At 38.5% G+C, this 25962-nt stretch overlaps 1 long non-coding RNA gene across 2 annotated transcripts in view; it reads left to right on the top strand.

Moving 5' to 3' along the window:
- LOC114039381 overlaps nt 1-25962 on the top strand; it is a 79619-nt gene that overhangs the window by 20007 nt on the left and 33650 nt on the right. The gene's annotated exons all lie outside the window — the stretch shown is intronic.

The following is a 25962-nucleotide window of genomic DNA, read 5'->3' as shown; positions in this document are numbered from 1 at the left end:
GGGTTGCAAGTGGGAAAAGTTTAAGAAGTCTTGCACTAGATAATCTCTAAGGAACCGTCCAACTCTATGCCCTATGATCACACTATGATCGACTTAGGTCCTCTATAACCTGATTCAAACTGCCTATCTAATTTTTTTCCTTTTTTTTTTCAAAATTAATTTGTTTTGATTTATCAACAATCATTTCCATAAGCTTTTGAGTTTTAAATTTTTCTCCTCCCTCCTCACCTCCCTCCCCAATACAGCGTACAATCTAATATAGGCTATACATATACATTCCTATTAAACATATTTTCATATTAGTCATGTTGGAAGGAAGAATTAGAACCAATAGAAGAGACCACAAGAAAGAGGAAATAAAACAAAACAGAGGAAAAAAGGGCAAATAGTATGCTTCAATCTGCATTCAAACTCCATAGGTCTTTCTTTGGATCTGGGTAGCATTTTCCATCATGAGACTTTTAGAGCTGTCTTAGATCCTTGTATTGCTGAGAAGGGCTATGTCTATCAAAGTTAGTCATTGCACAACAGTGTACAACATTCTTCTGATTCTGCTCATTTCACTCAACATCAGACCATACAAGTCTTTCCAGGTTTTTCTGAAGTCTGCCTACTCATAATTTCTTATAGCACAATAGTATTTCATTATATTCATATACCACAACTTGTTCAACCATTCCCCAATTGATAGGCATCCCCTCATTTTCTAATTCTTGGCCACCACAAAAAGAGCTGCTATAAATATTTTTGTACATGTGGGTCCTTTTCCCATTTTTATGAACTCTTTGGGATACAGAACTTCTATAAGTGCTATTGCCAGGTCAAAGGGTATGCACATTTTTATAACCCTTTGGGCATCTATCTAAATTTATCGCTTACTCTTTCCTCCTTTTCTGGGTCAGGCCTTACTCATGCCAGTCCATTGATTTAGTATTGAGATTAGAAAGAAATGAGATACATGTAGAGCATCTAACATTCGTTGTTGCTGTTCAGTTGATTTTTTTCAATTATGTCCGACTACTCATGACCCCATTTGGGGTTTTCTTGGCAAAGGTACTGGAGTGTTTTGCCATTTCTTCTCCAGCTCATTTTCCAGATGAGGAAACTGATACAAACAGGGTTAAGTGATTTGCTCAGAGTCACACAGCTAGTAAGTATCTGAGACCAGTTTTTGACTCCAAGCCCCATGCTCTATTCACTACACCACCTACCTGTCTGTATCTGACATTTAACAAGAGGGAAATTTACTTAACAATGGTATGGAAAAAATGTTAAACAAAAACACAATATTAGTTTAGGTAGGCACAGCCACCCAGAAACACATCTAATCAAAAGGGTGTGTTGGCCTCACATGACAGTGTGACTTCTATCTGGTATGAGGGGCTTCATGGGCCAAGCTTTTTATGCCTTGAGTGACTGGGAAGTCACTTCAGCAGCTTTAGCTCTGGTCCATTAGACCAATCAAATATTTGGGATGGCTTCCCTTCCTTTTAGGAAAAACATGGCAGGAACCCCAGTAGAAGTTGCTTGACAAGTATCCTCATTACCCTCCAAATACATGATGCTCATTCTCATCCTTGTGCTTTCTCTCATGCTGTTCCTTGTTGCTGTAAAGTCTAGCTGCATATCTCCTACCCTCTTGAAGTATTTATATCTATTATCTTTAGCATCCATTTTGGCACTTAATAAAAATTGACTTGCATTTTAATTTATTTCATAAATAAACATATTATCTCCTCAGTGAGACTGAGTTTTTTTGAAGGCAGGGGCTGTCTTATACTTTTTGGGTATCCTTTCCCTTTTGTCCTAAAGTGCTTTGCTTAGTACTAGGCACATAGTATGTGATCAAATCAAGTCAACAAACATTTATTAAGTGCCAGGCACCGTGCTAAGTGCTGGAGGTGCAACTTGTTAAATTAAATAAAGTTGAAATTTTGTAAGCTACTCATACCTGCTTTGCTCTAGAGAAGGCTTTTCCATTGGAGCCAAAGTGACATCTGGTGGCCAGATAACAAAAATAGTCAGCTCAGTTATGCAACTTAGAAGGCTTATTCAAGCTTATGGGACAAAGGTGAAAACTAGAACATGTTGATAATTGGCACAAATGTGTCTCCTTAGAATTGGTCACACATACAGATATAATCTATGGTATTGGAGAATTATGTTCAAGGATATAGCGAAATTGGTTTTTGGGTCTGCTTTTGTCAAATGACCAAAAAAAGTTGTTAATTTTTTGACAGATGGCTTTGCAATATAAATGGTCTCCTAGATAGGTTTCAGCTTGCTTGGAATTTCCTTAGTGCTTGAGGTCTTTCAAAAAGTTTCACATAGATGACAGAATCTCCACTAGGTAAATGATTCTTTGACTATGGTTCCAAAGAAATTAGGTAACTAGGCCAAGTAAAAGTTAGTCTTGGATGTTGGTGATAACTGAAGGTAGATTCTGGTATGTGTATTTGTATTTTTCTCTCTTCTCCTTTTCATTTGTGAGCCAAAAAAAGGTCCTAATCATCTTTTGTAAGTATACTTGTATCAAAGGAAATAAATGCTTTTAAGATCTGAAGAGAAATTAAACATAATAAAGTAGTGATATCAGTATTTTAAACTCTTGAAAGTACCTAGAAGTTCCTTTAAGAATCTCTACAAAAATTTTCATCTACCTCCTCTAATTAAGCCTGTTTTTTTTAATCTAAGCACCAGCATCAAATTAAAAAAAAACAAACAACCCAATTCTCCATTCTTTTTCATATTAAATTTTTGTGGTTATATTTGTTTAAGTATTAGTAAGCCATTCCTCAATTGATAAATGGTCAAAGGATATAAACAGGCAGTTTTCAGATGAAGAAATTAAAACTATCTATAGTCATATAAAAAAATTCTCTAAAACATTATTGATCAGAGAAATGCAAATTAAAACAATTCTGAGGTACCATCTCACACCTATCAGATTAGCTAATATGACAGAGATGGAAAGTCACAAATGTTGGAGAAGATGTGGGAAAATTGGAACACTAATGCATTGTTGGTAGAGTTATGATTCAACCATTCTGGAGAGCAATTTGGAACTAAGCCCCAAAGGCTATAAAACTGTGTATACCCTTTGATCCAGCAATAGGTCTGTATCCCAAATAGATCATAAAAAAATAGAAAAGGATCCATATGTACAAAAATATTTATAGCAGCTCTTTTTGTGGTGGCCAAGAATTGGAAATTGAGGGGATGCCCATCAATTGGAGAATGTCTGAACAAGTTGTGGTATACGAATGTAATGGAATACTATTGTGCTATAAGAAATGATGAGCAGGCAGATTTCAGAAAAACTTGGAAGGACTTACATGAACTGATGCTGAATGAAGTGAGCAGAACCAGGAGAACATGTATGCAATAACAGCAACATTGTGCCATGATCAACTGTGATAGATTTAGCTCTTCTCAGCAATACAGTGATCCAAGACATCTCCAAAAAGACTCATGATGGAAAATGCTATCCACATCTAGAGAAAGAACTATGGAGTCTGAATGCAGATTGAAGCATATTATTTTCACTTTTTTTGTTTGTTTTTTCTTTGTTGTGGTGTTCCCCTTTTGTTCTGATTCTTCTTTTACAACATAACTAATGTGAAAATATGATTAATATGATGGTACATGGATAACTTGTGTCATATTGTTGTCCTGGAGAGGGAGGAGGGTAGGGGGAGAGGGAAAAACATTTGGAACTCAAAATCTTATAAAAGTGAATGTTGAAAACTATCTTCACATGTAATTGGAAAACAAATAAAATACTATTAAGTGGGGAAAAAAACCCAGGAAAAAAAACCAATAAAAAAACCAAACCCAACCCTCCCCCCAAATCATGGGAGACAAATAGGATTTGTCAGAATTTTTTCATCTGTCTTAAATGTCTTGTTTAAAGCCTTGTTTTTCCAAAGATTCCTCACCACAAACAACATTAAAAATTATTAGTAAGGCAATAATATGTTTTCTTTTAGAACTAGGGAATAGGTACCAGACGTGATTTTATTGATAGTGATGTGGTGAGGGGCTGGGTCTAAGCTCTGTTCCATAGGAGACTCCCAGACTTGCTTTACAAATGCAAGTTGGCACCTTCTCTGTAATTTATACTCTTAGACTGTTGACTAGAGCACTGAGGGATTAAGAGACTTGCCCAGGATTGGGCAGTCAATATAAGTCAGGCAAGACTTGAACCCAGGCCTTCCTGCCCTCTCAAGTCTCTAACCACTATGCCATGTTGCCTCTCCACATTTTTTATTAGTTTCATTGAAATATTAAGTATTTTGTGTATATTAATTCAGTAGATATTTGTTAATTGGCTACTATGTGCTATGCACTGGGGATACAAAAAATAAAAATGACTTGAATACTCCCTGTCCGTGAAAAACTTGTATTTTATTGGAGGATAGGGAAGGATATGACATGTGAGGAAACATAATAGGAGCAACATCTACTGCTAATTTGGTTGGGGCCACCCATAGGAGTAAGAGTACTTACAGCATAGTCTAGTTTTCCTCCTAAAAAGTCAATGAAACCATCAGCAAGACTTAATTGGTCCTGAGGACTAAGGCTCCAACCACTGACATAGATTCCTAGTTGTATAAGACATTAAAATTCCAGCACACAATTAGTCAATGTCTTTTAGGTTTGAAACACTGACTGGGCAGTAAATACAAAAGTTAGGAGAGCTGTGCTCAAGTGAATCAATGCTGAATGTTCTTTCCATGCTATTGTTGTATAACCTCATTTTGTTAAATGTTATGTGGTCTATGAATTCCAATCCCAAGCCTGAGTCGCACCTGGTCCATGTTATGACATATAGCCTGGTAAATACAATACAAGTGTGGAGTTTTGGGGGTAAAGGAGAAATCTGTGCTAAAGTACTCGAAGAATCTTTGAAAAGGGAAAGGACATTTAGAGAATCATCAGAGTGGACATTTGAGCTGAACCTTGAAAGAAGACAAGGTATCTAAGGGAGGCAATGTGGTTCAGTGGAGAATACTGGACTTGGAGACAGAAGATGTGAGTTCAAATCCTGGCTCTGCTAATTACTACTTGTCTGACCATGGCAGTTCATTTCACCCTTCTAGGCCTCAGTTCTTTGTTTGTAAAATCTGGATTTAAAAAAAAATTTAATCTATTTATTTTTAGTTTTCAACATTCACTTCCATAAGATTTTGAGTTTTAAATTTTCTTCCCCTTCCACTCCCCCCACCCAAGATCGCATACAATCCAATATAGGCTCAAAGTATCCATTCATGTTAAGCATATTTTCCCATTAATCATGATGTAAAGAACAATTAGAACTAATGGGAGGAACCACGAGAATGAATAAAACAAAACAACAAGAGAAATGGAGAGCAAATAATATGCTTCCATCTGCATTCAGACTCTATATTTCTTTCTCTGGGTGTGGATAGCAATTTCCATCATAAATCTTTTTGACTTGTCTTAGATTCTTGCATTGCTATGAAGAGCCAAGTCTATCAATATTAATCATCCCATAATGTGGCTGTTACTGTGTACAATGTTCTCCTGGTTCTGCTCATTTCACTCTGCATCAGTTCATGTAAGTCTTTCCAAGTTTTTTCATCATAACAATACAATAGTATTCCATTACATTCATATACCACAGCTTGTTCAGCCATTCCCCAATTGATGGGCATCCCCTCAATTTCCAATTCTTTGCGACCACAAAAAGAGCTGCTATAAATATTTTTGTACATGTGGGTCCTTTTCCCATTTTTATGATCTCTTTGGGATACAAACGTAGAAGTGATATTGTTGGTTCAAAGGGTGTGTACAATTTTATAGCCCTTTGGGCATAGTTCCAAATTGCTCTCCAGAATGGTTGGATTATTTCACAACTCCACCCATAGTGTATTAGTGTTCCAATTTTCTCATATCTTCTCCAACATTTATCATTGTCCTGTTTTGTCATGTTAGCCAATCTGATAGTTGTGATGTGGTACCTCAGAGTAGTTTTGATTTGCATTTCTCTAATCAATTTTTTTTATGACCTTCTGGTCTCTTCTAATATGGATATCCCCAAAATCCAATGTTCAACAAAAGACACTGAGGCAGAGCTTGGAGCGTATATCAGTTTATTAGAGATACTGGTGATCCCTAATCAATTGGATCCAACTCTCTCTGCTGTCACGGACCCCTTTGCTCACTGTCTGTAAGGTTTTATTGATTTTCAAAGGTCCCTAATGGACGTTACAAGTTCATGATTGGTTAGTTCCAGAAGTGGGGAAATGTTATGATTGGCTAAGGGAAATGTCCATCAATCGTCAAAGTTTAGTCAGTGTTTAGTCAGCTTGACTCTGGGACTTTCTACAAGCAGTTCTGAACATTAGGCATAAATGAACAGAGAGACATAAGGAAACAGTTTTTGGGAGTATGGCTTTCAGTACATTCAAGGTTAGTGTTAATACAACAGCTCTCTATCTCTGAGATGGTTATGTAGACCTAACAGTATAAATCTGGAAGAAAATATAAATTTATCCTATAAATTGTACAGAAATAATATAATCATCAATACATAGTGGGTTAATTAATTCTAACAAATAGTTCATATTCTAACTGATAACTAACTCAAACTCAATTCTAATCATACTTAACTCGCTAAAGCAATCATTGATACTTAGCAAAACACAATGAATGGATTAAATACTGATCAAATTGAGTAGGGGTATCAATATTATCTTTAAACTTGATCTAAATCGGTGAATGAATCTAATTAGATACCAAATAAACTCTTGTTTCTGAGGAAAAGTGCTTTCTGAATTCTGTAACCTTTCGCTCGTGTCATAAAGATTCAAGTGACTTTGGAAAAATTTTTCAATTTGTTCACCTGTGGAGCTCTCCACTAAAAGGAGAGTAGCTCATAAATTCTTGACTTAACTTTTATAGTTACTTCATTCTTCAAAAGATTGAGGAATGGGTGAGGGGAGCTATTGTAATCTGAAACCTGTTTCTGGGCAATAAGGAAAATCTAAACGCCAAAGTAGAAGCCTTCGAAGCACTCCATCTTAGAGTTCATGGCAAATAAGTGGAGTGAGCCAGGCATAGTATGTTGTGTTTCCTGGATTTTGGAAGAGCAGATTTCAGAGTTCAGAGAAAGAAGAGGCAGAATCCTATGGTCTAATATTCTAGAAGAAAAGTTAATCTTAGCAAGATGGAATTCTTTCAAGAATGAAATTCTGATAACACAAATTTATTTTGGTGAGAGAGAATCATCTTAAGAGACAGATATGGATGATATTTATAGAGTCTTTAAGGGTTGCAAAGCACTTTACATATATTATCTCATTTAATCCTTGCAACAATTTTATGAGGTAGGGGCTATTCCAGGGGTGGGGAACCTGTGGCCTCAAAGCCACATGTGACCCTCTAGGTCCTCGAATGCAGCCTTTTGACTAAGTTCAAGTTTTATAGAACAAATTCTTTTATTAAGGGGATTTGTTCTGTGAAGTTTGGTTTTAGTCGAAGGGCCTCACTTGAGGACTTAGAGGGCCACATGTGGCCTCAAGGCCACTGGTTCCTCACCCCTGGGCTATTCTTATCCTTATTTTATAGATGAGGAAACTGAGGCTGAGCAAGGTTAAAAACTTGGTCAGGATCATATAGTTAGTAAGTGTTTGAGGAAGGAGTCAAACTCAAGTCTTCTGACTCCAGCTTCAATACTCCATCCATCTACCACCTTTTATTTGAAATATCATTATTGTTTGAAATTTATATTATTTCTTTTTTTTTTTTTTGGTTAGGCAATGGGGTTAAGTGACTTGCCCAGGGTCATATAGCTAGTAAATGTTATGTGTCAGTCTGAGGTCAGATTTGAACTTGGGTCCTCCTGAATCCAGGGCCGGTACTCTACCCACTGCGCCACCTAGCTGCACCTGAAATTTATAGATACATTTTATTTTGATATAACAAATACTTTCCAGTAAATTCCTTTATATAGTTCCCTCCAATAGATTATTACTTTGAATTTTTAAATTTTTTGTTGTCAGCTTAATAATCAACAAAACAAACATTTTAAGCTACAAAGAATGGTGAAGCAGATTGTTTAAGAAACTGAACTTGTTACATAGTTTTAAAAAAAGAACTCTATGTGTATGTGAATATGAATGAAATTTAAAAAGGTAGTAACAAAGTTGCTCTGTGTCCCCTTCTGTGCTTTTTTTTTATTCTATTCGTTTAAAATGTTTTATAAATATTCTCTCCCCCACCATGTTCTGATTAGATACATTATCTGTTGGGGTTTCCCCACACTCTATTTGGGGTAGGCCACTTTTTCCATTGAAATATAATGAAGCGGGAGCAGCTAGGTGGCGCAGTGGGTAGAGCACCAGCCCTGAAGTCAGGAGGACCTGAGTTCAAATCTAGCCTCAGACCAAACACTTGACACTTACTAGCTGTGTGACCCTGGGCAAGTCACTTAACCCCAATTGCCTAAAAAAAAAATTTAAAATTAAAAAAATGAAATATAACAAAGCTGTCTCTAGGACTTAATTGGCTCAGGGGTCTAAGGTTCAAGCTGCACCTTCATGGGGGCCTCTTGCAATATTGATGTGGCTTCCTGGTTGCGTATGTGCATAAAAAGTCCTACTCTGGTGGAGTCTGGCTTTGTGGATGTCCCAAGACCATGGGAATCACCACACCTTGACCTGCTGATAAGGCTTAAGGGAGGGCCTACACCTGCCCAAACTAAGTGAAGCATTGTCTTTATTGAATATCCTTTCTATGCTATAGCTAAGTAAACATCTTTTTATTAACTGTTGAATAACCTACAGGTGTTTCATTTTGTTCTAACACTGCAAAGCCTACATAACATTTGGAATGGTTGATAATTGGGATGAGATGGCAGACCACAGACAGGAACTGATGGGCCTCTGTCCAGAAGTACTTCTCCTGCAGGGGTTTTACTGTAATGTGTTGTGCTGAGATCAGAGCCATAAGACATGAGATCAAGCGTAGGAGTGTAGAAGAGGTTTAGGAACTGAAGGTAAGAAATCCTGGGGATTATCTTGTCATATTTCCCCTGGAAGGTGATTTCTTCCACAGAGATATAGCCAAGGCAGGGTAAACTTTCACTATCAAAGAATTGCAGAGGTTGCAAGAGAAAATCAAACAACCACCTGATGAGTCACCAGAGCAGTGGCTACTAAAAGGCATGGTCCAGTAGAGCCAATGAGGAGATATTCTTTAGAGTAGCCATTCTCTAGGCTTGGGGAGCTCTCCAAGGACTTTGCAGAATCAGTTGAATGAATCAGTTATCAGATGCACAGGGAGAGTGCCCTTTGTCTTTTTCAGGTGACTAAGATGGGAGCTATAGATCTTTTGCTCCATGAGATGAATTGTTGTTGCACCTGGCTCCCCAGTAGAGATCTGCAAGGGAGGAAGCAAAGTTACTAAAAGAAACTGTTTTGATAGATTGGATCTATGCAGCACCCCTAAGTTGTACTACACTCCAAAATCAGCTTGCCTTAGAGGCAATTAGATTCCACTGTCTGTGCCTGAAGGCTTCAGGCTTATCTACTGGTTTCCTTTGTAATAGAACTATACAGGTGTGGGCAGATTGATGAAATGAGATCAGGAAATGGGCAAATACTACTACCAGTGGAAAAAGTGTTCAGGGAATGGGGGAAGGAGATACAGAGCTTGCCACCCTTCTGGGTGGGCCAAGGGAAATGACAACCTCTTCTGGAGGGAGCTTTGGTTGTGGCTCCTGAAACATGGGGTTGATGAGAAAGTTGATGTCCAGCCTATGGGGGTACTAGTAAAATTTTGTCATGAAATCTAGCGCCTGGGCAGTTCAGACCCATTAACCCTATCCAAACCTTAAGTCATGCTCTAAAGCCTCTGCCTCATTTGGATCATGGAGAGGGTTAGGTTTGGGTGAGAGGGTTACAGACCATGGAGGGAAGAGGTGTCATAAGTTCTTGGGAGTCAGTATGTGTATGGGTCCTTTCAGCGACCTGTATGCAGGCTATTGTGAGTTGGGCCAAATGGAAACCCTTGAATTTACCCTGAACCATCCTATCCCATGTAGTTAACATAAAACAGTATCAGATTCCTAAGGGTATGCACGATATTTCTCTTCAAGTGATGGATATAAAAGACACCATAATACTTTATTATATCAGTTCCTTTTATAATAATCCTGTGTAGACTGTAAGGAAGGTAGGTGGCACCTGGCAGCTTACAATGGACCGCGGGGAGATGAACCGAGTCACCATGACTATCACAGTAACCATTTCTGATCTCATCAGTATAGTAGATCAGATATCCCAGGACCAGAATGAATGGTATGCAATTACTGACCACATGGTTTTTTCCTATTCTTGCCGCTGAGGCCATTCAGGAGCAATTTGCTTTTGCCTGGGAAGGAGTCCAGTATACCTTTAATCTTTCACCAGGGCTATCTGAACATTTCCCTCATACTGCCACATCTCTTCCTCTGGTGGGCAGAGATCTGAAAGAGACTTCCCTCTGAGAGCATTGACATACCTCACTACATTGATGACATCTTGCTGAATAGTCTGAATGAGGCGATGGCAGCAGTGGACCTAGACTGGTAAAGTCAATAAAGTTTGGGAGAAGATAACCAGGTGGGCAAAACCCAAAAGATTTTGGGCATAGTCAGGAATAAACTACTGATCCATATCTGGAGGCTTATTGGACTATTTAGGTCTTGGAGGACCCATATTTCCTACCAATTGGCACCAATTTACTGAGTCATCTACTTTTTTTCAAGGAGTCTAGAATAGGTTGCAGCATTGGAAGAAATAAAGCAGGCCATCCAGCAGTCTCTCACCCATAGGTCCTTAAGACTCTGTAGGTTCCATGTTTTTGGAAGCAATTTATGTATCCATGAAGACCAGGTTGAGTAGAACTTTGGAGAGGCACCAAGGGATGGTGAGAAAAAAGTGACTGTTAGGCTTCTGGAACTTCAAGTTTTCCAAAGTGATTACTCATTATACCACTTCTAAAAAGCAGTAGTTCACCTGTTACTGGACTCTGGTTGCTACTGAACAGATGACAGTCATTCAATCACCGTTTGTCCAGAGTTGCTTGTCTTGAGTTGGGTGATACAAGATGGTCCCTCTAATAAGATGGGTAAGGTACAGATAACTTCTATCATTAAATGGTACATTCAGAACTGTGCTTCCATTGTTGTGCTCTTTACAAACAAGTAGTGACTTTGCTAGAGACTGTGGCTTCTAGTCCAGGCTTGTTTCTTCTGCTAGCCAAATGGATCCCCACCTATAAGGACCTGGATCCTGAGCAATGCCACTTTTCCTGGTTTACCGAAGGCTTCATCTGCTTCAGGAGAGGCATATGTAACTGGATTTAGTCACTAATCCAGTAACAAGGGATATCCTATAGAATGGGGATCCTGGTCCTCTCCATGGGCTGGACTGCAACCTACATGGCTGGCATGTGAGAAAGCCTTGAAGAATGGAGTGGAGAAGATCTTCATTTACAGTAATACCTGGGCAGTGGCCATGGGTATGGCCAAATGGTCTGGATTCTAGAGAGCATAGGACTGGACAATCAAAGATTCTCCCCTTTGGTGTCAGAAATTTTACCCAATGCTTCTCACTATATATAGGTTTTTTTGTGGGACATGTCAGCACCCATCAGACTTCATAAACAGAAACTTTCACTGAACTGAACAACCAGGCTGAAGTTATTATAAGAATGGCAGAAATTGAGGGAGTGGGTCGTCGATTTCCAGGTTGTGATACCTTATTGTGCCAGGTACAGGACCATGTGGTCCACCTTACTAAGGACGAGGCAACTATTATTACCCACCTGGGCATCTTGTCAGTTAGATCACCCACATAACTTAATGTAAGTGGTCCTCAACCTAGCCCCAACTGGCAAATTGACCCTCATATACCCTCATCTCAGAGCAAGAGGTTTGCATTTGCTAATCAATAGGCAGCTAGGTGTTGCAGTGAATAGGGTGCTGAAATCAGGAAGACTCCTCTTCCTGAATTCAAATCTGGCCTCAGACACTTACTAACTGTATGACCTTGGTCAAGTCACCTCTGTTTGCCTCAGTTCCTCATCTGTAAAATAAACTAGAGAAGGAAATGGCAAATCACTCCAGTATCCTTGCCAAGAAAATCCCAAATGGGTTAGACACGACTGAAATGACTAAACAGCAACAAAAATCAATAGCTGCATCATTATGCCCCGACTGTTCTTGTTAGATGTCCAACCTCTAAGAAGCCATGCTGTGCCTCCCTAGGAAGGAGAAGGGCTTTCTGGTATAGAGGTTTTGGGAATCCAGTCTCTAGGAAGACTTACCTGATAAGAACATACTTCTTTCAGACATAGTTTTGGCTCTTTCTTTCTCCTTCTTCAGCACATCTAGGGCTCCAACCAAATACTTTTTTAAAAGTTTATTAATGTAATTGAATTATGGGCCGTTATTTTCACATCAACCAAGAAGCTTGCAAGGAGATAAGTTTACAAAGGAAAGTCTGTCTCTCTCTCTCTCTCTCTCTGCCTTTGTCTCTTCCTCTCTGACTGTTTCTTGCTGTCTTTCTGACATACACAGAAGCACTCATAGCCACATCCACACACCCTTAAAATGCTCTCCCAAATGCTAAAGACTTTAGCATCTGCTTTAATATTTTTTAAAATTTCCTTTTTATTATCATGAACTTCACTAATATCAACTAATATAAACATTTCCATATATAAAAAAAGAAGAGAAAAAGAATACTACTTATGAAACCACAGATCTCCACTAAGTATAGCTAGCTTTTTATTTGTATATTTCAAATTTAACATTGTAGTTCCAAAAATGTGCAGGATGTCTTCTTCTTTTCCCTTCTATTTATTTTTAGATGATTTATTTATGCTTTTTCCTTCCATTTAAAAATTATCATCATTTATTCCCTACTTTCCCTCTCTCCTGTACGCAAAAAAAGTCCTGCTTGTAACAACTATAGTACAAATCTACATAATGTCCATATCTGAAACATACGAGATGTTCTGTACCTTTAGTCCATTATGGTTGCCAAGAAGAAAGAAGCATGATTGATGATTGTTTTTCTTAGAGTCCTAATTAGACATTTCATTGATCAGAGTTCTTAAGTTATTTTTTTCCTTTTAAAAAAATTATATTTTTTTCAGTTAGCAAAAACATGCCTTCTGTTCCTCTCATTTCCTTCTCTTCCAAATTGAAAATGAAAGAAAAATGAAACCTATGTTACAAATATGTATGTACATATAGTCAAGCAAAACAAATTTCTTAATTGGCCATGTTAAAAAAAATGTCTCCTACATTCTGAGTCTTTTACCTCTCTGTCAGAAGGTGAAAAGCATGTTTTGTCATTAGTCCTCTGGGATTGTGGTTAGTCATTACACTGATCAGAATTCCTAATTTTTTTCCAAGTTATTTGTCTTTATCATATTGTTGACATTGTTTAAATTGTTTTCCTGGTTCTATTCACTCTGTATCAATTCATATTAAGTCTTCCTAGGTTTCTTTGAAATAATATCCTTTATCATTTCTTATAGCACAATAGTATTCCATCACATTTATACACCACAACTTGTTCATCCATTTCCCAGATGATAGACAACCCCTCAAATTCCCATTCTTTGCTACCTCAAAAAGAGCTATATTTTATTTTATTTTTTTTGATATGTTGAGTTAGTTTGTTTTGCTTAGGACTAATCCCTCCCTTAATCTAATCTCCCTCGAAATCCCCCCTTTCCCTTCTGTTTCTCTGTTGAATGAAATGTATTTCTGTACTCAAGTCTGTGTATATGTGTGTTTGCCTCCCTAGAGTAGTTTAGATGAGAATGAGGTTCAAGTGTCAGCCACTCCCCCTGCTCTATGTATAGATGTTTATTTTTGTACCCTGATTATATGAGATAATTTTCTCTAACCTTCCTTTCCCTTCTCCCCTAGTGTATTCCTTTCTTCCTCTCTTTTAAGATCATCAAGACACAGATCCACTCCCTCTGTCTTAATTAGACTTCCTCTATGACTCTCGATAATAGAGGTCCAAGGGGACATGTATCAATCATCTCTTCATGTTAAAATGTAAGCAGTTTATCCTTGTTTGGTCCCTTATGATCCTTCACTCAATTTTACCTTTTTGTGTTTCTCTTCACTGTTGTATTTATACTTCAAAATTTCTATGCAACTCTGGTCTTTTCATCAGGAATGCTTGAAAGTCTTCTATTTCATTAAAGGTTGGTTCCCTCTTCTTCTGTATTATACTTAGTTTTCCTGGGTAAGTTATTCCTGGCTGCAAGCTGTATCCTTTGCCTTCTAGAATACTGTATTACAAGGCCTCTGCTTGTGTAGAAGTGACTGCTAAATCAGATATGATCCTGATTGCAGCTCTATGGTGATGGAATTCTTTCTTTTTGGCTGGTTATAGTATTTTTTCTTTGACCTGGAAGCTCTGGATTTGGCCTATTAGGAACATTTTCCTAAGAGTTTTCATTTTAGGGTTTCTCTTAGGAATTGACTGATTGATTCCTTTTCTTTCTACTTTGCCCTCTGGTTCTAAGAGATTTGGGTAGTTTTCTTTTTGGTTTTGTTTGTTTGGTTATTTTTTGGCTAGGCAATGGGGTTAAGTGACTTGCCCAGAGTCACACAGCCACTAAGCGTTATGTGTCTGATGCCAGATTTGAACTCAGGTCATCCTGAATCCAGGGCTGGTGCTCTATCTACTGCACCACCTAGCTGCCCCTGGGCAGTTTTCTTTTAAGATTTCTTGAAATATGATATCTAGGTTCTTTATTGGTCCTGGTATTCAGGGTAGTCCAATGATTCTTACTTTTTTTTCTCCTCAATATGTTTTCCAGGTCAGTTGTTTTTGCTCTAAGCTACCTTATTTTTCTTCTATATTTTTAGTCTTTTGACTTTGTTAAATTCTTTTTTTAAACTCTTACTTCATCTCTTCCAGGAATTCTAGTTGAACTTGCTCTGAGGCCATATTTTTTCTTTGAAGTTTTGCTTGTAGATGTTTTGAAGTTATTCTCTTCCTCTGAGTTTGTGTCTTTAGCGCCTCATCCCTGTAGTAGATTTTTTATATGGCATGCTTTTTTTGTTCATTTATTTGCTTATTTTCCCAGGCTCCTTTCTGACTTTGGGTGTGATGTTAAAACTGGGCTCTGTCTTGTACTCTTTGTATGCAACTGAGGTAATCAAGCCTCCTATCCTTTCTAAAAGGGTGGGGAATGTCTTTTTTTTTAGCTCCTGCAGACCTTCAGCTTTTGTTAAAGTTCCACTAGGACATCCCTTTTTACACAAAGAATAGAAAAAGAGGATTGTATGTAAAATTGAGAATTTCATTTGTTTTTTTAAAAAGTATTCAATATACTTGTCCAAAGCTGTGCTGCTAGTTTGTGTCTCCTTTCTAACTATGTAACTATGTTCTCTTCTGTGCATTAAAAAAAAAAAAACCAAAAGGGGCAGCTAGGTGGCACAGTGGATAGAGCACTGGTCCTGGAGTCAGGAGGACCTGAGTTCAAATCCGGTCTAAGACCAATCACTTGACACTTACTAGCTGTGTGACCTTGGGCAAGTCACTTAATCCCAATTGCCTGAAAAAAAAAAAGAAAAAAAAAGAAATTAAAAAAAACAAAACAAAATACAAAAAAAGTTTAATTGATGCTCTTTTCTTTCTTCTTTTTTTAAAATCAGTGTCATTAGTCTCTATCTGAACTTCAAATCCCCCCCTCTCCTCTTCACCCCAAAGCCATCCTGTTTGCAAATAAACACATTTAAGCAAAACATAGATATGCATTGACCACAGCAGAAAAGGTTTCAGTATGTATCTGGACCTGTGATTAGTCATTGCATTGCTCTTAAGTCATATAAAGTTATAATACATAATATATAATATTATTATATATATAATATATAAGGATATGTTCGTAAATGTTTAATACCTGGTTCTCCAAAAAAACCCAAAAAAGTATATAAGACACACTTTTAAGTTTAATCTGAATTATTAACATTTTCTCCATCAGTATCTTAAGTCTTCACATTCAATACAATAACAATTCTGTGGTAGAAATGCTCATACTGACAGTTTAATAATGGAGAATCAGTTGAGTTAGTTCAACTTGGCACACCCCTGGTTGTAGTCATAGTATAAATTTTTCTCCTAGTCCTACATTAGTTCATACAAGTTTTCTCAGATTTCTCTGATTTCACTTGTTCATTTCTTACAGTGCAATTATATTTCATTATATTCATCTTTCATAAATCAACTATTCTCAAACTGAATAAACACTTCTGTAATTTCCATTTCTTTGCTACAACAAACAGTGTGGCTGTGAATATTTTTGTATGCATGGATCCTTTCCCTCTTTCTTTGATCTCTTTTGGGTATATACCTACTGGTGGTGTCCTTGGATAAAAGGATTTGTAATTGAGTAACTTTTGGGGCAGAGTTCACATTGCTTTCCAGAATGGCAAGACTACTTCACACCTTCTCAGTAGTACATTCCACATTTCCTTTAGCAGTTGTCATTTTCTCCTTTTTGTCGTCTTTATAATCTGATAGGTATGATATGAAACTGCAGAGTTATTTTAATTTGCATTTTCATTTTTATTAGTGACTTGGAGCATTTTTTCACATGGTTGTTGCTATTTTCTATTTCTTTTTTTGAGAACTACCTGTTTATATCCTTTCACCATTTGCTGATCGGGTAATTGTTCTTGTTCTTATATATTTGAATCAATTCTGTATATAGCTTAGATATCAGATCCATGTCAGAGAAGTTTTGGTACAAAGTAACACTTTCCCATCAAATTTTAACTTCCTTAATTTTGTTTGTGTCAAAACTTTTCAATTTTGTGCAACCAAAATTGCATATTTTATCTGCTGTTAATCTTTCTAACCCATTATATTTGGTCAAAACCTCTTCTCCTATCTATAGTTGTGAAAGATATCTCCTTCCCTGTTCCCAGATAATCTTTCTTGTGGGTCTCTGTAGATGCATATAGGGCATGCAAATATATCTTGGATGAAGTCTTCATAGTAGTGTCCTCTCTGAACTACTTCTGTCAACTTGGCATTTTTTGATTTTCAGGTTGTATCCTTGGAGGGTAGGGGGTGACTACTCTGATTCTAAGTGTAGTCTGTATGCCTAGGCTTCTAAAACTATGGCTCACAAGACCCTAGCAATGGATGTCCCATTAGCAATTAACCAGTAGACACAATGAGCTAAAAGTAAAGTCATAGTAAGAACAGTAGCAAAGAGGCAGCTAGGTGGCACAATGGATCAAAAGGACCTGAGTTCAAATGCAGCTTCAGACACTTGACACTTATTAGCTGTGAGACCCTGGGCAAGTCACTTAATGCCAAATGCTACTCCAAAAAAACCAAAACAAAACCAACCCCCCCAAAAACCCCAGTATCAACAAAAGATTTCTCCTCAAAAACCTAGGGCGTGCCCTCCCACAAATACACATGCCTTCATGGGAAGAATGGGTACAAACAGAATACAATAGTAGTAAGCCCTGGGCTTAGGGAACACATGTGACTAAGGGTACCGACTCCTCTGATATTTCAGGGTCTTAATATTCTTTTAGCATTTTCCCACTGTTACTTCTTGGGTGCCTCGTTTCCCCCTCAGATGGGTCTGCTCCTCCCTGTGGTTCTTTGGGGCAATTCTTGACTGCTAGGGCTAGCTCTCTTGAGCCAATAACCAACTCCTTTCTTGACTGCCAAAGATCCTGATCCTTGAAGTTTCTTCCTTGCTGACTTTCTCTGTCTTCATCTATCTGGAGATTGTGGTTCTCCTTAACTGTGGCTCAGATTCTCTTGAATTGATGAGCAGCTCTGGGGGCAGCTAGGTGGCACAGTGGATAGAGCACCAGTTCTGGAGTCAGGAGGACCTGAGTTCAAATCCAGCCTCAGACATATGATACTAGCTGTGTGACGCTGGGCAAGTCACTTAACCCCGATTGCCTCGACAAAAACAAAAGAACAACAAATTGATGAGTAGATCCACAGGTAACTTTCATGTCAGTTGGAGAAAAGAGGGTACCTTCTTCTCCTACTTCCTTTAAGGGTAGGCAGGGGAGTCACACTCCATGAAGCTGTTCTTGACCTGATTCCTTGAACTTTCAAACTGACTAACTCCAGGAATCAGTTATTTAAAGGCCTTTAGTATATGGCGAATTTTGACCCATCCAAAGTCAAGTTTCCTTTCAGTTCATTCAATGAATTTGTTCTCACTTCAAGGGATCATTGGGTGTGCCCACATTTTTACAATTAATTTGTCACCAACAACTTGGTAACATATTAATAGCCAAAGAGGCCACAAGTATTCGTTAAATACTTACGATGTGCTAGGTTTTGTGTGAAGCATGGGGAACATAAAGACAAAAACAGCTTCTGCTCTCAAGTTTTACAAGGGGAAACAACATGTAAGCAACTAGATAAGTTGTTGCTGCTTTGATACATATACAGTATGTACCAGTAATATGGAGGGGAAGGCCCTAGCAATGTAGGGGACTGCTAAAGGTCTCCTACAGATGAGGATTTAAGCTAAATCTTGAAGGGAAACTAAGAAGTATAGCAGAAAGGGCAGAGCATTTGATGCATGGAGGGGAATGAAGCATTAGATGATTTCTTGTACCAGGCCAGTGAAACTAGATCATCAAGTGTGTGGAGGGGAGTAAGCATAAGACTGGGAGGATATGAAGGTACCAGGTCATGAATGTCTTTTATTGCCAAACAGGAATTTATATTTGATCCTGAAGGAAATAGGGAGGCACTGGAATTTATTGAGCAAGGGAGTGTCATGCTTAGACCTATACTTTAGGAAAATCACTTTGTCAGCTGAGTGGAAGATAGATTAGAGTGGGAAAGACATATAGCCTACAGACCAGTTAGATTATTGTAATAGACCAAGTGACAGGTGATAAGGACCTGAACTAGGTTTGTGGCTGTGTGAATAGAGAGAAAGGGATGTATAGGAGAAATATTATGAAAGTGGAAATGACAAATGAATTGAGTGAGAGTAAAAAGATAAGCATAACACTGAAGTTGTGAGCCTGAGTTACTTGAAGGAGGGTGGTGCCTTGACAGCAGTAGGGAAATTTGGAAGGAAGGAGGTATTCTGGGAAAGGCCTGACTCAGGCCAGTCCCCTGCTAGTTTAAGTTCAACAATAGAATTAAATGAGACACTTTATAAGCCATTCAACAGTCAACAGAAGGAGTTGGCCATATCAAGGGAAAGTTATTCAACAAGGATATGTAATGAGTTCACTGTGAATTGATTTAGCTGAGCCAAGTTCATCTGCGCCTGAGTTGTCCATCTTGGTCTACCAACCAAGTGACTGAGAGGCTAGAGTTCTTCATGCTTGCTTTGTAATCAGGTAACCAGGAACTCATGTCAACAGCCTTTGCCTTCAGTCCCCTGAGCCAGTCAAATCTTAAGGACAGTTTCACTATCTTTTAAGGAAAAACAAGCTTAATTTACATGAGGGCTAGGGAGGTTAGGATGTTGATCCCCATGTAAGCAGATTCAGGGAGAAAGATAATTCCTGTTTTTCATGTGATGAGCTTGAGATGCTGATGGGGCATCCAGTTGGTGATGCATGTCTATAGCTCCTGGTTTACCTGGATAGAGGTGATAATTGAACCCATGAAAGCTGATGAGATCACCCAGTGAGAAATTCCATAATCTGTTTCTAACCTACCCATTCAGCAGTATTTGACACTAGTCCACAACAGGCAACTTTTATCTAGTAAAGCTGGCAATCTTTGAAGTTGCCTCAAAGAATGGAAGAACCTAGTCCATATAAACTCAGAATATAAGTTATTATGTCTTATGACAAGTTACATCTTATACTTACACAGACCCCAAATCACTCTTTCTTTGACTCATGCTTCCGCTGGCAGTTTACACTGGGAAAATTTGCAAATGTAGCATATGTCTAGGTCTCCACATCAGTGGGCAACAAGGTTTCCCCATATCCAATACAATCACTCAAGAAAATAATGAATTTATTGGGTGTTGGACTGCCTTTATTCACTTTATAGAAAGTGAAAAACATATAAAAAAGACTCACAATAGCACATAAACAATGAATATACCTATCCTCTCTTTTCAGTGAGTCCTACTTTCCATCAGAGTCCTAAAGACCTTTATGTATGGGCCAACCTGTGATTGGGGATTGATGAGTCCTCTTTCAATGAATAGAGACTCATTTAGTCTTATGGTACTACTATAACAGCGTGGGTACACCTAGAAGGGAAACACACTTGCGGCTGTAACCTTCTTTCACATAAGACCCGCAACTGTCTCAATAATTCAATGTTTGTGGATTGCAAAGTTTAAGTCTCATGCTCTTTCACATCATGACTTTAGTCTCCTGCTGTTGCTCCTCACAGCAATGAGGACCTTTCATAGAATCTTCTCTGTCATCAAGAAGTGCACTGCTTACAAAATTCTCCTCTCAGTAAAAGGCTGGTTCTGCAAACCCTTGTACTTGGGAAACCTCAAGTCAGCACTAGCCAAAAAATTTTCCTTTTTTTGGATAGAAGCCTGGATTCTAGGATCATGCTGCCTTAGCTAATCCCTTTCCTCTAGCCAAAAAGTCATATTCCAGGATTCTTTGACTTGGAGCAGAAGCAAATGGGAGAAGGAGACATGCTCTCACCCACCAGCGTGAGAGGAGGATTTCTAGGTAATGTTGAGTTCCTGATCTCAGCCTTAAAATAGCATAACCCTCTCAAATACATGGCAGCCATGGAGAAGGGAACCACATGGCCAAGCGTTGAAAGCTCTTGAGGATTGCTTGCAAGAGCAGGCCAAAGATTGCTGTGGTAAGAGATTGGTCATTGCTGGAGAGGGTAGTCAGCCCTGTTGAGAACAAGAGCTTACCAACCAATGCTTCATTGAGGTTGGAATGAGGCAAAAGTTTCTTTCCCTTCCCTAGCCCCTTTGCCTTCCATTGCTGTGTACACTATCCTTAAAGTATAAGAAGGCTTAGTCTGAGGGGAAATAGCAGTTTTTCATCTTAGCTATTCTCTTTGGAAGAATGCCCTTCTGTTCCAGATGATTGTTTGCTGCAAAGAGTATGGAGATAAAATTTTGTATCCTTTTAACCCTGTAATCATGTACTTTTTAAACCTGTCTTAGTAATGTAATGAGGAAAACTGGCTAATAAGGGCCCAGACCTTAGAGCATGCACAGATATTCTCTGTCTCCTTTCAGTCCAACAGTATGGACGCTTCTGGTAATGAGCAGCTAAATGGCTTTGGAGCCTGTAGAACTAATGAATCAACATGTTCTGAGTTGGAACTGAGTGTCCGTACAGGGGGGAGAAAAGACCTCACCTCCTTGACACTTCTTCCCCATCCTCGTATCATATCTTTCCTTGGCAGCTTTAAGTAGCAGGACTGACTTGAGCTGTCGGTAAGGGAAAGTCAACTGGGTGTCCATGGCACCTCTTTTCTTTTGTATTTATTCTTTCCTGATATTAGGCAAATAAACATTCTCAAGTGAATTTGTCCAGGCAACAACCTTGTGAATTTTGGAAATCCAGAGGTCCAGTTGATAACAAGAGTTGGTACAAGAGTTCACTGGACATAGTATCAGTAGGCACAAGAGTTGGGAGGCTACTAAGTAGCACCTTGAGGTGAATAAGCCCAGGTATTTATCTTGTGGGCATTATGACATCTGGAGAGATTGCAGAGTCATAGCTAAGTAGTTGAGCCCAGCAGCAGCCTAGCATAGCACGTCACAGTTAGGTGACATCTACCATTTCCCTCTCCCCTGGTACTTGAAGTAGCAGAAGTAGCCTGGCCCAGCAGTGGATAAACCACCCCACAGAGAGCTAAGTGATAGAGCTTTGGGTCTGGAGTCAGGAAGACCTGAGTTCAAATCTAGCCATAGACACTTACTAGTTGTGTGATCCTGGACAGATCATTTAACCTCTACCTCAGTTTCCTCATTTGTAAAATGGGAATAATAATAATAGTGTCTACCTATCACTTAGCACAATGCCTGGCACGTAGTAGGCACTATGTAAATGTTAGCTTGTTGTTGTTGTTGTTGTTATTATACCTAAAGGAACTTCATGAAGACTACTCAAAGGCAAAAAAGAAATTCCAGGGCCAGAAGCAGTTGAGTAAAACCTTGGCCCCACATGTTGTCTACATATGTATCTCACTACCATTGTACTTTAAGTTTGGACCTGTTCTTCCTAGGGACTTTGTGTGGGCAAGAGAAAAGTGTTTTTCCTGTTTGGGAGGAATGTTTTGTACCAATTTTGTTTGCTGTCCCTTCTCATTAAATCCCTTTGCTAAAGAATGAACTGAATCTACTGAATGTTAAGGAAAAGCATTCTGGTGGAAGCTCATGAACTACTTTTAGGAGGACAGACATCCACAAGGTTATCCATAGAACCCTGAGAGTGTAACAGCTGCCTCTCTGGGAATGGCAGCTTCCTAGTGCGGGTGTGGATGGAAGAGTGAGCCCAGGGGAGACTCTTATAGTAAAGTTGGTTTTAATTATATTTTACGCCACACAAATACTTATTGTATTGAAAACTTGAATCTACTTTTTATGCTTGGCCTACACTAGCAGCAGATCCTGGGGAATCTCCCTCTGGCTGAGTGGGATTAAGTATGGGCCTTTCCCATAAACCAGCCCTTAGTGTTGAGAAAACTTCACCTACTACATTATGAGAATCTCTGGAAGAAAAGTAGAAAAGGAGTGAGCTGATATGTCATTTCTCTTTTATAAGCCAGTACAAAGGGGTGGCTGCTCTTATCTACCCTCCCAACTAATTCATCTTTGGAGGCCTATCAATGAAAGCCATTTTTGAGTACGTGACTAGAAACATGTCTCCACCTTCTGAAGGGAGATAAACTCTAAAAGTCCCTGTGAGCATGTTAAGTTGGTTAGGAAACTGTTGATTAGCCCCTTGTACTTATAAATTACATTATGAATTTAACTATTTTTGTGAAATCCTTTGGTATTTTCATTAGTATTGCTTCAGCTTTGGTATTCACACCTCATCAGTAGTCTCAGTTGTCTCTGTCCCTCTGATTAGAAGACTGGAAAGTGGAGCAAAAAAATTTCCCACAGCCTGCTGAAGTCTCAGATGCACAGCCAATTCTTCATTTCCCACCAGATGCACTGCTTGGTTTCTACACCACCATGATCATGCCCCCATGCTGAGTACCCTTTACTCTCCCCACCCTGTTTTCATCTTTCTTTTGTGTGTTGTCTTGTCCTATTTGATTGTAAATTCTTGGAGGGCAGGAACTATCTTTATTCGCATCCCCTGTGTTTAGTACAGTGCCTGACATATAGTAGGCACTTAATAAATATGAATTGTATTGCATTGCATTAAACATGTAAATTGGGAAGTATTATAATTTTTGTTACATTGATTGAACCCAGTCATGAAAATGGAATCTTTCCAATTATTTAGTTTCTTTTATATCAGTCATTATGATTTTTATAGTTATCTAAATACAGACAATGTATATTTCTAGGTAGAGTAATTCCTGAGTGTTTTATAGTTTCTTATTGTTCATTGTAAATGGGATTTTGTTCATTCAGACAACAAACATTTATTAAAAGCTTATCATGTGCGAAGGTACTATACTAAGTGCTGGAGATACAAAGAAAGACAAAAATAGAACCTGCCCTAAAAGAGCTCATATTCTAATGGGAAAGACAATAAATAAATAAATAGGTTTATATAAAATACATACATAGTCTATGGAAAGTGGGGGGGTAGATTGGGAGGAAATAGCCATTGTAAAGGCAGCAAGATGGATGATGAAGTTTTCTGTTTGAGGAACAGTAAGTAGGTCAATATGGCTGGATGTGCATGGAGTAGGAGTGAAATGTAGGGTAGAGAAAGGTCAGGCTGTGAAGAGATTTAAATGCCAAAAAGAATGTGATGTCTGATCCTGTAGGTAACTTCATTTTTTAAATGATTGGTCTTTATTACTAGCGTATAAAAATGTACATGACTTTTGAGGGTGAGAAGATTTTTTAAATTAAAAAATAATTATGGAAACACAAATATGAGTTACTATTGTAGGGAGCTTGACTTCTGGCCAGACCAAAACTGATAGTTTACTGAAGAACCGGAATTTTTTAAGGAAATATTTGTAAAGTTTGAGGGAGTTACAAAGAAGGATATCACAAAATCCATTCACTTAAGGAGTTTATATTCTAGTTGGGGGAACAAAACATAAACACATAAAAATTAAGTAACAATGCAAGAGCTAAAGGCTAAAGACTACTAGAAGTATATGATATATGATGAAACCCCAAAGAAGTGATACAGACAATAAATAATACTGCAGAGTCTAGAAAGGTAACTGTGAGTTGGAGGGGTGTAGAAATGATTCACAGACTTGATTTGGACTTTAAAGAGGCCTGGTTAATTCTCTGTGCTTATGTTCTTATCCCTTAATAGGCCAGAATTTCTAAATTTGTGCATTTCTCTAAGATTTCTTCCAGATGTAGCAACCTGTTAGTCTATAAATCCTTTAGTCCAACCCCTGGTACCAAATGGAATAAAAAGCAAAGGTACTGTTTTGACATGTTTTATTATTTTTTAAAAAATTACTTTATTTACATATCAAAAGTGGGTAAAAGGGTTATATAGTTATATACAAACTGCTTCAAGAAATTTGGATCAACATTTTGGTATCACATTGTGGGTGCTATATGTAGCTCTCACCATCCAGTGCATAATGAAAAATTAGTAGGAAGGATAATGGAGGATCCTTTACTTAATGGAGCTTGCTGTGGAACTCATACATAATGAGGTGATTAAGCTTCTACTATGTAATGTCCATATTCTATCCCATGTAATTAGGAAGTATGCAATTAAAAAAATACTTATTTCTCCTCACTTGACCTCTATGACATACCTCCGGGAGACTATGAAATGGATTTCCAGACAGGACCTAACCACCTTTTTGTAATAGGTGTTGGGTTGGCATGTGTAAGGGCCTGACCTGTACACTCCTCTGAGTCAAACTATAAATGAAAGCATCTGAAGGCTTTTCTAACCTGGCTTGAAATGAGAAATTACATGTGTTTATGTGGCCACAAGGTGGCACTGCAGGCCTCATTACACAGTAGGAAGTAGAGTTTTGTTTTTTTTTTTTCCTAATGAGTTCAGTAAATTATGCCAGGGCTATGGAGCCTCATTGATATTCTCTCCTACACAGAAGCAGAACAAGTGCAAAATAACAATAACAATATATGAATATATTAAATCTCCCTTGACATCTCTCTCTGTCACAGACAGACAGACAGACGCGCACACACACACACACACACACACACACACACACGGTTTAAGTAAACATAGAATATTCACACATGCTATGCTAATGCTTCTCCTGTTCCCAGCAAATAAAATTGGAGAAGATCTACTCATATTTATCTGGCTCTTCTTCCTCTCCTCCCCCAAAACAAAAGGGGTAAGAGGAGCAAAAGATTGACTTCTCTGAGTAAGCACATTGCTTAGGGTCCAAAATAATCTTTGCATCCTGTTTTCTAGGGAAGGTACTGTGCCAAAGTGAGTCCTGTTGCCATCTAGGGAGTTCTTTTGCCCATCCTTAGAAGTCCTCTTTTTGAAGGGGATGATGGTCAATATCCAGTTAGAACAGGATTAAAGGATGTTCTTTCTACTGACCTCCTTTGGTCTGGTGCCAGCCTCTTCAGCAGTGGCAGACAGTACAAGAATGAAGGCAACATGACTGGGAAGCAGATAGCTTCTACCAAGCACACTAAAGCTCCCAGCAGTGTTGTTTTTTACCTTCTCAGGGTCTTAGTGGAAACCATGGGGGCAGAGGGTTGACCAAACAGAAGCAGGTGTCTGAGTGATCCTGCAAGTCTTAACAATCTGGCTTGGGGCCCTCTTGAAAATCGCTTCAGTGTCTGCCCCCCCCCCCC

Source organism: Vombatus ursinus, unplaced genomic scaffold (genome assembly GCF_900497805.2).
Source record: "Vombatus ursinus unplaced genomic scaffold, bare-nosed wombat genome assembly UNPS02011916.1, whole genome shotgun sequence".
Lineage (NCBI taxonomy): Eukaryota > Metazoa > Chordata > Mammalia > Diprotodontia > Vombatidae > Vombatus > Vombatus ursinus.
Note: the sequence above shows the minus strand (reverse complement) of the source record. Positions and strands in the feature narration are given on the sequence as shown.